Source organism: Manis pentadactyla, chromosome 5 (assembly GCF_030020395.1).
Source record: "Manis pentadactyla isolate mManPen7 chromosome 5, mManPen7.hap1, whole genome shotgun sequence".
In the NCBI taxonomy this organism is placed as follows: domain Eukaryota; kingdom Metazoa; phylum Chordata; class Mammalia; order Pholidota; family Manidae; genus Manis; species Manis pentadactyla.
Window position 1 is genome coordinate 173,483,003 of NC_080023.1, and position 9,938 is coordinate 173,492,940.

The following is a 9,938-nucleotide window of genomic DNA, read 5'->3' on the forward strand; positions in this document are numbered from 1 at the left end:
ACAGTGAGATGGGCGGGCATGCAGGTGGAGGGCACTGCCCAGGCGAAGGCCCAGAGGCTGGAGCCAGTGCCCCTGGACGGGGCTAACCAGGTCTGGGGGGCAAGTTGGGAGTAGGGGGTGGGGACGCAAGGGAGCGAAGACATGAGTGGGGCCCGATTTTGAAGGGCTGGAACGACAGGAAATGTTCCAGATTTCCAGCCCCCTCCGGGCATCAGCCACCTTCGGGGTTTACTCACTCACGGCTTCTTTCCCTGAAACATATACTGTGTCCTAACTTGTGGGCCAGATACTGTTCTCAACACCAAGGAGACACAGTGGAGGTGCTGACAGACAAGGTCTCTGCCCAGGTGGAGGAGAGAGTCTTGCAAGGAGAGAGACTGTGCTTAAAGTGACGGGGAATGCAACGAGGGCCGATTACTCAGGGTGCTCTGAAGGAGCCGGAACCCAGGAGGGGTGGCAGTGAGTGCCTGGGTGACAAGGAGGGCCTCTCTGAGGAGGGGACATTGGAAATGAGACCCAAAGATGAGCCAGCCAGCAAAGACAGAGAAAGGAAGCCAGAGGACATGCATGTGCAAAGGCCCTGGGGCAGGGATACTTGAGACAATTCAAGGCTGGGGAGGCTGGGGCAGAGCAGGGAGATAAGAAAAGGCTGGGAAATGAGGAGGGCCCAGTGGGGTGAGGTCGGTGCTCCATGCCAGGTTAGGGGGAATTTTGAGCAGTGAGCTTTTCAACAGAGATTCTGATAAGATTTACATGAAAAGCAGATTCTGGGGCCCCACCCTGACCCACTGGACTGAAATGTGCAGGGAGGGGAAGGCGCTAGGAATGTGCCTGTGCAGACACATGGGTGTTTGAGACTTTGCTGGACAATGTCATCTCAACAAGGACATGGTGAGAGGGAGAGAGGAAAACAGATGGATACCCAGGGACAAAAAAGGAAAATCAGACGGAAAGATGCAGAGAGAGGCAGGCGGCAGGAGACAAGAGCTGTCAGGGCTCCAGGTGCTGACCTGGGGTGAGCAGGAGGGTGGTGTGTGGGGCAGGAGCCCCACGGGGACAAGGGTCTCAGAGAGGGCTGGCAAGGGGCCAGGACAGATGAGTCCTGGTGGCCCCGGCAAGGACTGGATAAGAGGCACCCACAGGTCACAGAGCACACAGGTTTCTGGACGGAAGGGGTAGTTGTGCAGAGCGGTCACCCCTGCTCTGCAGAGGAACAGCCGAACTTGGGAGTTGGGGGTTCACAGAGACTGGCAGCAGAGGGGCGTCTTAGAATCCAAAGCACCAGCCCTGAAAGGGCCCTCAGGGAGCATCTGCCGCCCCATGGGTCCTGCGCTAAGGCAGAGAAATTGGTCTCATGACCCCTGACCCCTGTCCCCTGCCCAGCGAATTCCAGGCTTGGGCTCCATTTGCAAAAAAAGAAAGAAAGAAAGAAACCGGGGTGCCACCTGGTGGCCAGAGCCACGGCTGCAGCGCAGGTCAGGGCCCGCCGTGCCCAGGGCACAGGAGGCCTGCCTGGGCAGGTCAGCTCGGCCCCTGGAGGTGTTTGTAGCTACCCAGTTAACACTTGTGCCCTGCAGATAAAGTCGAAGGCCTGGATAAGGCCGAAAGAAGCCAACCACCTGGAGTGTCGCCGCCAGAGCGAGGATTTCCTCAGTTGTCCACTGACTTCTCTCACTTTTGTCCCCACATCCAGGTATTGTTTAACCTAAAGAGTGAACCATACCCCAGACAGTTTGGTGACCCGAGGGACTGTTCCCCCACACCCCGAGGTGATGCATCTCTTTCTGTGTCAGTGATTATTCTTTTACAACATAATCTAAACAGCAGCACACACCCTTTGGGTGGGGCTGGGGGGACTCAGGGCGGCCGGACACCTGCAGGTTAGATGCATGGGAGCAAAGAAGTGAGCTTTCCAGGGTTTTTGGTTTTGTTTTTGTTTCCCTTGAAGAACATTGAAACCTCAAAGCCTTTGGCACCGTGATGAGAAGGGGGTTTTGTTAAATCCACATCTGGGGACAACTATCCCTGTGCTGGGGACCCAGGGCACCCCAGCTTCCTGCTATCTGCTCACCGGTGGCCCCACCCGGGCTCCGCTAGGAGCTGGAGGCTTCTAATTGACTGGAACGGACACGCAAGGGTTGCACGCACAGTGGGGAGCCCTCGGATCTTGGGCAGTGAGCTTGCTCCTCTGATCCTCGTTTTCCTCATCTCTGAGATGGACAAAATCCCAATTTTGGTGCCAGCCCTTGGTAAATATCAGCTTGTGTTACATTCAGATGACATGGGGTGTGGAGGGGCAGCTCTGAGGCCCCCAGATCAGCATTCAAATTTGGATGCACCAGCTACAGGGCTGCGGCAAACTCCGGAACCATCTGGTCTGTTCTTGTCACCTGCAGACAGGCCCAGCATGCCTCCTGGGGGCCCTGGAGGGGCCTGAACTGCAGGATGCCACTCGTTAAGTTGTGCCACATTAGACCCAGCATTTGCACTCAATGTGGCTATGGCTCTGTGGGCAACCATCAGCACTGTGGTGACAGCCGTGTCCACGGATGTCCACTGAGCGCCCTCGGCATGCCAGTGCTGCCTAAGTTTTCCTCATTAAACCCTCTTTTTAGATGAGGAAACAATATTGGAAGGCATTGAGCAATGCTTCCAAGGGACCTGTAAGTGGCTGAGTGGGAGGGGTTGCTCTGTCTGGGGGCCTTGCCCACCTATGCCAGGGGGGCTGAGTTGTGTGTGCACTAGAGGGTCAGGGTATGGAGGTCTGAAGTGGCAGGTCATTCAGGGCATGCCACAGCCCAGAGGGGAAAGCTGCAGCCCACCAGGCCTGGACCCAGGATAACAGGGGGCAGTGTGGCTTCTGTTTTTGTCCAATTCCGGCCAGTTGTCAGATTAAAACTAGGTTTACAGCAGGAGTCAGAGGAGGAGGAATGGTTGGGGAGGGCAAGACGTAGAGGAAGAGATGGCCTCTGAGACGTGGGTGGCTCGGGATTCTGGGTGGTGAGGGCAGTCAGTCAGTGACAGCCCTGAGGCAGGGGCCTTGTGAGCCAGACACTGCCTTCATTCTGAACACCATCTTGTGGGGGAGAATGCTGAGCCTGTTTTACACATCTGGAAACCGAGGCACAGACAGGATAGGCACCTGCCCAAGTCATGCGGCTGGAAAAGGGTAGGGCTGAACTTTGACCCAGGGTGTCCTGAGCTTGTTCTCTTAAGGCTCCCTGTTGCATAGACATGAATGCTGAGCCAGCGTGAGAACATGGGGGCTGACTGTGTGCTCAGGTGGGGAGGGCACCCTTCAGGTCCTGAACCACTCATCCACGGGGCCCCAACCGCACCTCCCCACCAAGAACAGAGGCATTTCCCAAACACCATGTGGGCCTTCCTCACACAAAGGATTTCTCCTACCCCCGAGGGTGGCCTTCACTCACTTTGCCTGCTGGGTTTAATCCTATGGGGCTCTTCCCTGGCTGTGTGACTTTGGGCAAGTAGCTCAACCTCTCTGTGTCTCCGTAGTTTCACCATGTAAAATGGGGTAAGAACCCCTTTTTGCATTGCCTAGATGGGAAACTTCAGTGAGTTGGCACAAGCAGGAGCCTGAAAAACATCAGCTAGAGGGGCTCAGGGCTCTGATGCTGCCGGGCGGTTCGCAGGAAGGTGTCTTGGGGCTCCCACAGGAGCCTGGCTGGGGACTTCCGGGGGTCCCACCTTCCGGGGTGTCCCACGTGAGGGAAGAAAATCAAGCCCTGCCGGGAGCTAGGTTTTCGATTGTGGAGCGCTGGCATCGTGGGAAGGGGGCCCTGGTGGCAAGTTAGTGCAAAGCTGACACCTGCGATCTGTGGATGGGCTGTGGGCGCCGTGCGCCAGCCAGAACCACGGGGAAATGTGGTGTGTCTGCCCACTTTCGGGCAAGGAAGGGGGAGGGAGGCATCTGCGCCCGACGTGGCCCCAGGTCCCAGGTCAGGATCCCGGAAGGTCACAGCGCAGCAAGAGCTGCTTCCGACCAGCGTCCAGGCAGCTCGCAGCCGGCAGAGGGCGCTCGGCCCAAGGCTGTGACAGGCGGAGGCTGCGAGCGGGCTCCGCGGGCGGCTGCGCAGGCCGAGGCCGGCCAGGACCTGCTGGCACCCGGCTGGGCTGGGGCTCCTCGCCCCTCAGTCACCCTCCTGCCACAGACAGCAGGCAAAGCGCGGTGCTGGGTGGGGGGCAGCTCCTGTCTGAGGCGTCACGACCGCCTCTGCGGTCCAGCGCTGCCCTGGGTGGGCCCTTGCGGTGCAGACCTGGACACCCCAGGCGGAGGGGCTTCCTGGGGAATAAATAGCCCTGCCCAGGTGCCTCCCCCAGAGACTGTCATCAGCCTGGGGTGGACCCTGGCATCAGCATTCGTTAGACCCTCCTGGGGCGGAGCATCATGGTGTAAGATTTCCTTTACCTTCCACAAAGAGTTCTGAGGGGAAGTTGTCATCCTTTTTTCTGCCCATTTTACAGGGGAAGAAACTGAGGCCCAGAGGTGACTGCTCAGCCCCCAGCACCCCATCCGATTCCCCTGCCCTCTGGACTTTGCCACCGTTTCAAGGCTGGGCTGCTTCTCCAGCAGCGGGTGGAGACGGCTAACGGCAGCACAGACCACAGGTGGGGGCGGCAAAGGGAATGGGCAAATGAGGGACAAAGGGAGAGCTGGGCTTGTCACTGAGTCCCAAACAGCTTCTTCAGCAGCATGCGTGAGAGCGCTGGCTTAGGAGCCCAGTGGCCTCTCTTCAAACCCTGCCTCTATCCCCTGGGCATCTACCTTACCTCCCTGGACCTCAGTTTACTTCTCTGGGCAATGGGCTCCCTGAGACTCACCCAAGACTGGCCATACTGCATCTCCAGGTTATTTGCCTGGAGAACCCTTAGTTCACAGAACCTCTTGCTGATGGAATATTTTCACAGAGGACAAATGCTGGGCCTGCCTGTCCCTCTCCCCATCCATGCAGCATGGCTGCCGATGGGTTGGTGGCATCCTGGTTTCATCCATCTGAGTGAGGAGCCTGGCAGATATCAGTGAGCCTCTGGGAGCTGGCCTTCTCCTCTGGGCTGGAAAAATCTGACTCAGAAGCTGGAAGGCTCAGCCCTTGGTGTGGATTCCACTTTTCAGCTTGGGCATGTCATTTACCCTTCCTTGGCCCTAATGTCCTCATGTGCTTAAGAGGAGGATTAAAGGATGCTTAGAAAATGCCAAGATACGGAAGCAACCTAAGTGTCCATCAGTCGATGAATGGATAAAGAAGAGATGGTGCATATATACAATGGAATATTATTCTCCATAAGAAGAAAACAAATCCTACCATTTGCAACAACATGGATGGAGCTAGAGGGTATTATGCTCAGTGAAATAAGCCAGGTGGAGAAAGACAAGTCCCAATGATTTGACTCATTTGTGGAGTATAACAAACAAGCAAAACTGAAGGAACCAAAACAGCAGCAGACTCACAGACTCCAAGAAGGGACTAGCGGTTACCAAAGGGAAGGGGTGGGGAGGGTGGGTGGGGAGGGAGGGAGAAGGGGATTAAGGTGTGTTCTGATTAGCACACATAGTGTATGGGGGTCACTGGGAAAGCAGTACAGCATGGAGAAGACAAGTAGTGCCTCTATAGCATTTTACTACACTGATGGACAGTGACTGTAATGGGGTGTGTGAGGGGACTTGATAATATGGGTGAATGTTGTAACTACAATGTTGCTCATGTGAAACCTTCATAAGATTGCATATCAATGATACCTCAATGAAAGAAAGAAAGAAGGAAGGGAGGGAGGGAGGAAGGGAAGAAAGAAAGAGAAAAAGGAAGAAAGAAAATGTCAGGTGCTCAGTAGGTCTTCATGAGCCTCTGACCCCACCAACTTCAGGGGTGAGCCCACATTAGCAGCAACCCATCCCCATCACCAACTGGAGACAGTAAATCTTGGGGTGGTTCAGAAGTCACTTTTGCTCCCTGTGGGGATGTGAGGTCTGGAACCACAGCAGCCACTTTGTCACCATAGGACAGACCTCCTGTGGCTGGAGAGTCTCCATAAGGAGTCTGAGAAAGCTGAGTCTGTGGGGGCCAAACAAAGAGATGAAGGGACAACACGTTCTTGGCCATATTGTTTGAGCTGCTGGGTGAGGTCTGATGATAAGAGCCAAAAAACATCCATCCATATATATAAAAGTACTATTTTTAATTCAAAAGTTCTAATAAATCTATAATATGCCCACCTACAGTTCTTAAATGCAAACATTTAAAAAAATCTTCTCAATATCATTTTTCCCATTGAAGATTTCATGCCCACCTTCCCCCAGCCTCCCATTCTAGACCAGACTGAGTTGTTTTCTCAGTTTTCTGCACAGTGTCAGAAACCAGATGCCCTATGCTGGGTTTTTCCTCTCTGGTCTTTCTCTGTGTGCCCCTTGGTTTAAGAGAGGGTGTCCACCTGTCTGTATCTTCCTGAGAAAGGGGTATGAAAAGAAAGTCTTTGGGCCATTTCCCTGGAAAATGTCCTATTGATCCTCTCCTGATGAGTATCCCGCAGGGAGGTGGCAAGACCTGGGTGAAAAGCATTTCCCCTGAGAATTCCCAAGGCTGGTCCTCCACCTTCCAGGCTGATATGGAGCCATTCAATGTCACTTGAACTCCAACATAATTTTTTATATATGGCTCATTTTTGTTTAATGTCTGAAGGCTGTTTGCATTGTCTTTTTATCCTGAGTTTTTTGAAATTTCATTAGAATAGTTTCCTTCATTGAGGCTTTTATAGTCACAGTGCCAAGTATTAGGAGGGTTTTTCCATCTGGAAATTCAGAGTCTTCCATTTTGGGACTTGTTTTATATTTTTTGTTTGCCTGTTTGCTGTAATGACAGAGCTTTGAAGTTTTCTCCTGTTCATTGCATTTTCTCTAGTTTTTCACAGTTCCCATAATTTCAGAAGCTTTTCTCAAATGTCTGTGAAAACATCATTTTTTAAAAAGTCAATTTGAGGAGGGTTTTCTGTAACTTACAGGCTACTTATGACCCGCCTCGATGTTCCACCACGCACACTCCCCAGTTTAAAGCGCACACGTCCACTGATGGCAGATTGCCCCCACGAACATCGCATGACGGAAGCAGAAGAGCAGTTCTTGGTGTTGCACAAAATGGAGACAAAGGCACAGAAAGGCTGAAATGATTGGGCGCCTACATAAACCCACGGTATGACTCAACTCCACTGCTGCCCCTCAGAGGAAGGGCCTTCTGTTCCCTTTGCTAAAGAAAGTCCTTCTGTGTCTGGGGAATCCTGGGGGGAGACACCCGTGTGCCGTTCCCGAGCTGCACACCTGACTTTGCCAGTATAGCATCCTTTCCTCTCCTTCCTGGGGAAAGGGGCACGTGGCTGACCTCACCTCTTCCACTGTGAGGAGTATGACTGACCCCACATTTGCCAATCGGAGCACTCCATTCTCCCCAATTGGTTTAAGGATCAGTGACTCATGCCCAACCAGCCCTCCCTGAGATGTTCTATCAGCAGTCCTGGGCTTGAAGAATTCTCTTTCTGCTAAACCCACATAAGCCTTGGGTGTCTGGTGACCACATGGAGAGAGTCTCTCAGAGAGATAGAGGGAAGAGGCCTGATACCAATGACTGAGTCCTGGATCCAGCCATTCCTGAAGGTACGTATCTTTTGATTTCCCAGTTGCAAATAGATTCCCTCTTTTAAGCCTACATAAGCTAGGTTTCTGTCACTTGCAGCCAAAATGCCCCTGAATTACTCCCTAGACTCTTTCTTGCTCTAAGCCTCTAAGCTTGGCTGTCTGCTACAGCCCCACATGTGAGCAGTCCCGTCTGGGCTCACCCTGAGTCAAGAAGAAAATCTGGGAAGAGAAAATAGAATTGCATGTGTGAGCAGATCATGGTGGTTTTGGAAAATCACTGCTGAATCACAAAGCAAGTTTCCTCTCCCCCTCGTACCCGCAACCCCACCCCGAGCATCAAGTTCAGGGTGTGCACGCTCCTCACCGAAGGCAAGGTGGGTGGGTGGGTGGGGCAGTGCGAGCAGAAGGCTGGGGGATGGATGGACCTCATCATTCTGCGCAATGGTTGGTAGCTGGTTAATCACCTTCCTGAAGAGACCAGTGTTGACCTTCACCTCCAGCCCCCACTAACTGCCAGCGATGCTTTGTCAGCATGTTTATGACAAATTAATTATACAGAGAAGGGAAGCCGCGCAGGGAAAACCAGCGTTCTGGCTTGGGCTGGCGGTGGGGGCTGAGGCTGAGTTCTGAGATGCATCTGGGCCCCCCACTGATGTGACTTGGTTAATTTGACCACAGACCTCAGAGAGGCAAGCCGTCAGTTTTCAGCCAACCACAGAGGGAAGACAATGCCAGAAGCAATGAGCCGAACTCAATTTCAAGCCCTTGACACCTGGCGGCATGTTTGCAGACTGGATATGCAATGAGGGAAAGATTTGGTGGCCCCAGGTCATCGTGGTGGCTGAGATGACTTTCCCTTCAGTCCATGGGACAAGACCTCTTCCCTGCATAATGACCTCAACGTCTTCGCTGCATCGACCTGCCGAGTGTTCCTTTGGATACATGTTGGGTCGGGCTGTGCTTGTACAGAGCTCAGCGTCAAGTCCAAACTCCCAGAGCCCACCCAATCCTCACCAAAACTGCGGGAGCCCCAGGATAGTGTCATCCTCATTTTTACAGCTGGGAAAACAGAGGATCAGAGCTGAGTGACGGGTTAGGTCACTCAACTAGGAAGAGTTGACCCCACACACTCAAACTCCAGAGTGGCTGCTCGCTGGGGTGACCCTCTCTGCCTCCCAGACTCTGAGGAATGGGGCCTCGTGAGTGAGTGTTGAATGGGCGGATGGACGGATGAGAGACGAGAGACCACGCAGGAGCCCTGGGGGGCGCCAGGCTCACCTGTGTCCTCTCCCAGCTCCCCAGGGTCCCTCCTGCTCTCCTCAGGCCCTGCAGCTCCTCCCGGACCAGCTGCCCCTGGCTGATGTCAGGCCACCCTGTTTCTGTTGCCGATGGCAGCGTCCTCCAGGAAGCACGAACTGACACGGACTCTCTGGGCAACGTCCCCATCTGCGTGAGGTCCTGGTTCTGGCATTCTAACGTCAAACAAAGTTTCTGGGCCGACAGTGGAGGCAGAGACTGTGGGTCAGCCGAGGAGAGAGATGTCAGGATGTCAGGGGGCAGCTGTGCGGTGGCCCCAGAGCCCTGTCCCCCAGCCTGGCTTCCAAGCTCTCTGTGGCTGACTCTCCTCCTGAACGTCCCCCAGCAGCCCAGGCGGTGCTCAGCCCACAGCTGAGCCCACAGCCCTGGGCTGCCAGCTCCCTCTGCACCCCCCCACCCCGTTCCCGGCCCCCATCCCCGGGCGGCAGTGCGGATCCCACCTTCCCCTGCAGCCTCCGGCTCCTGGCCCTCCTCCTTCTCCTTCTCCTCCTCCTCAGGCTTGTCTCTGGCTTGCCAGTGCTGTGCAAGATGCAGCCTGGGCCCTCAGGGTCACTGACAGTGCTTAGCAGGGCACAGGTGCTCAGAGGCTCCTGTCCTCCGCCCTCCTTAGATGCCATTCCAGCCCAGTGACACCCTCTGTCTCCCCTTCAGCCAGCCCAGCCTCTGTTGCCCCAGGCCCATTGTGCACGTAAGGAAACAGGTTCTCTGAGGAGGGCTGTAGGGAAGGGGACCCCCAGGGCTAGCTCTAAAAGCCCGCCTGCTCTACCCTATGCTATAGCCTCGGGTGGAAGGACAGGTATTTCCCATCATGCCTCTCTCTCACAAAGACTGGCTCAAGTTCTGTCCAGTGAGGAGCCGAAGAGGCTGGGGTGGGATGGGGACAGGATGGCCACGTTCCCGTTACCTGGGGGGCTGCCAAAGGGGCGGTGGGCAGGGCCCTCTTCGGGGGTGGGCGTGCAGTCTCATCTCATTGCTGTGT